Raw genomic sequence first — 3,622 nt, 5'->3', positions numbered from 1 at the left:
TAAAAGTAACAGATATACATGTAAGACAACTAGGTTACAATGTGACAAAGGCTCTTAATGCCACTTCAACAGCCATTGCCCTGCTCAATGTGGAGCAGAGAAAACTCATGGAGGGGCCATATTAAACAACAGAGCTACTATAAATAATGTAAAAACTACATTAATTAGACCTATGATTATATTCCTTCTAGTCCTACTCATTGGACCTTGTTTAATAAACTGTTTAACTGAATATATGCAAGCTAAGTTATAACCCTGATGAGTCAATGATTTGACTCGAGCACAAAAACCAGTGGGGAATGTTATAACCTGTGCAATTGATTCCAATTTTGTAACTCTGTATGGTTCCACGGGAACTTTATTAACTGTTATAACCTGACATATGCGCCGCCATCTTGTTCTGTATGCGCCATCCTAAATGCTGTAACTTTCCACTGTGACCCTTCTCTACTTGAGAACCTGCAGTTGGGCCTTTCTCATGCTATCCTTTGTGCACACCTGAATCTAGTTCCGGCCCAATGCCCTGTTCTTGCCCTCGTTCCCAGCTACAAACTGTACCCACCACTGCACCTGTTATTGTTCATTAGAAACAGGTAATTTTTCAACTGCAGCCCCTAGATGAACCCTTGACGTCAGCCTTTGTGGTTTATTGGCTTAAATACCCACTCCCCTCATCCTCCCAGCGTGCGCCTCAGCATCTTGCTGGGGTGTCTGCTGCTGGGTACCAGCTAAAATAAAGCGCTTCTTTTGTTTTCGAGCCTGCCTCATTTTTGAGTTAAAACACTTCTCCTGTCATTTATGGTTGTTTATTCATTGACTAAGCTTGAACAATTAATTGACCTTGCTTGGTTAGTTAATTTCAACTGAATTTTTAGTTTTGATTCATTTCATTATGTTTGTTTTGGATACTCAAGAATTTTGTAGAGTGTTGGTTTCATCGTTGTGTATCTCTTGAGCTCTTATTTTTCATGGAAGTCTTTATTTCTCCATGTATTTTCTTTCTTTCTTTTTTTATTTGTTTCTCTCATTTTTAGTTTTTCTTTGAGACAGGCTCCTGCTCTGCAGCTCAGGCTGTGCTGGCCTTGAGCTCACTTTGTAAACCAGGGTGGTCCTGAGCTCTCACAAGGATCCTCCTGCCTCTGCCTCAGCCTCAGCCTTCTGAGTGCTGGGATTACAGGTATGCCCCATTACGCCCAGCTGCATCCATGTATTTGAAGGAAGCCTTTGCTGGGTGTGTTAATCTGGGACACAAGTTAGTTTGATTTCTTTCTTTCTTTCTTTCTTTTTGTTTGTTTATATCTTAGGGAAGGTTCTATAGGGTGTTCAGGGTCTCACTACTAGATCAGACTCCTAGTGATCTGCCTGTTCACAGCCTCCCACAAGCTGGAATTACAGGCGCAGGCCACAAGGCTCAGTCTCAACTGCAGTCTCAGCACATCCTGGGGGCAGGGCTGGCACGGAGTTTTTAGGTTTTTGAGACAGGATCTCACCATGTAGTTGAGGCTGTCCTTGAACTCAGCTATTCTTCTGCCTCAGCCTCCCAAGTAGTGGGATTACAGGTATGTACTGTTATGGGTTCTCAACACAGAAACCAGACCAGAATCAAAAATTAAAATTTAAATATGAGCCTTTTATTACTGGGCCTGGGACTGCTTGACCATACTCATGCAGGAGAGGACAAGTGGCCAGGAGCCTTAGTATAGAAGTTTTAAAGGTAGAAATCGCATCCTGGTTGGCAAACAAATTTGTCATTTAACACAGAACAGCACCTTTAGGGACAGCGTGACCATTGTGCAGCATGCATTTTTTCTGGAACATTGTTTAGTTGTTGTTTAACATCCATCTGCGTATGTGTGGTCTTGACAACCACAGCGACACTTTCCAGTTGGTTAGCAACACCTTAGTTATTTTGTACAGTTAGAAACATTTCAACTTTTATTTTGATTTACTTTATAGGTCTATTCTGGGAACCCTTAGTCTATTGATGATTTATCAGTGGTATACCAAGCCTCCTTGCAGTCTTACAAGGAAGCAGGGTCACAGAAAGTTGCGAAGAGTAACTTTTACATTACTCCTTCATATGTTCCACTACATCCAGTCTGAAGTCATTTGTTCTCTTTAATGTATTTGGCACAGGGTCTCATTACGCAGCTCAGACTTGTAGTGATCCTCCTATTTTCAGCCTCCCCAGTGCTGGGATTACGAGTGTGCACCACCACACCTGGTCTCATAGGCTGGCTCAGTGCACCCAGCAGCTGGTCCAGTGACTCGGCCCGCGAGTCAAAACGTGGGGTAACGACCTGGAGGAGGAACGGGGATGAACAAGACAGGGCAAGAGACACAAGAGATGGAGACAAGACAGGCTTTCTTTTTTTTTTTTTTTTATTTTTTTTTTATTTGAGAGAGAGAGAGAGTGTGGTGTGTGTGTGTGTGGCCAGCTCAGCCCACCAGGGGGCGGGGCTGGCTGGCATGTGGTGCTGGGGGATTGAACCGCAGTCCCTGTGCTTTGCTAAGCTTGTTCTAAGTAGGTGCTTTAGACCACTGAGCCATCTCACCAGCCCCAAGACAGGCTTTCTGATCAAGTCTTGTTTATTGAGGAAGTGAACAGGGTCTAAATAGCAGTATAGCGGAAGCAGTTGGGTGGGACTAGTTGTGGATTGGTAGTGGAGGTCCAGGACCACAGGAAGATGTCGAGGCAAGCGGGGATTGGTGCTGCAGCACTTCTTGCCCAAATAAGGGAAAATATAACAGGAGCGTTCTATCGCCCCCCACAGTCCAGCATGGCATTTGGTGCCAGGGATCAAACCCCAGTCCTTGCCCTTGCCTAAGCAGGTGCTTAGTCTGCTAAGCTATCTCGTTGGCCTAAGAGCATTAGGTTTTATTGCTGATAGCCATTCTTTGGGAGGCAAGATAGTATCTCAAAGTACTTTTAATTTGAATTTTTTAATGGCCAGTGATGTTGAACATTTTTTCATATATTACTTGGCCATTTAGACCCCTGAGAAGTGTCCATTTCTGTTCACAACTTTTTGATTATATCTTTTATTTGGAGAGTCCAATTTTTTGTTTGTTTGTCTTTTTTTGAGACAGGGTTTTGCTATGCTGTTCAGGCTGGTCTTGAGCTCACTATGTAGCCCAGGCTGGTCTTGAACTGGAAACAATCTTCCTGCCTCAGCCTACCCAGTACTGGGATTATATGCATGTTCCACCATGTCCAGCTTGAGCCCAATGTTTTTGAGTTCTTTATATATTCCCGATGTTAGTTTTCTGCGTGAACAATAACTATTAAAAAACATTTCCCATTCTCTCTCTGTTGGCTGTTTCCTGTGCTGTACAGAAGCTCTTGGATTTGATGAGACCCTGTTTGCTGAATCTTGGTATTATTTCTTGTGCCATTTTAAGAGTGCTGTTCAGAAAGTCTTGCATCTGCCTATGTCTTCCGGGCTTGGATTACATTTTCCTGTTTTAACATTTAGATCTTTGATGCATTTTGACTTCAGTTTAGTATTTGGTGAGATAAATGGGTCTAGACTCCATCTTTTGCATGTAGAAATCTAGTTTTCCCAGCACAATTTATTAGCTTCCTTCAGCTTCACCTGGGATATAGCTGGGCGATTATACT

The sequence above is a fragment of the Octodon degus genome, unplaced genomic scaffold, assembly GCF_000260255.1.
Source record: "Octodon degus isolate 3935 unplaced genomic scaffold, OctDeg1.0 scaffold00228, whole genome shotgun sequence".
NCBI lineage: Eukaryota > Metazoa > Chordata > Mammalia > Rodentia > Octodontidae > Octodon > Octodon degus.
This window is presented reverse-complemented; position numbering follows the sequence as displayed.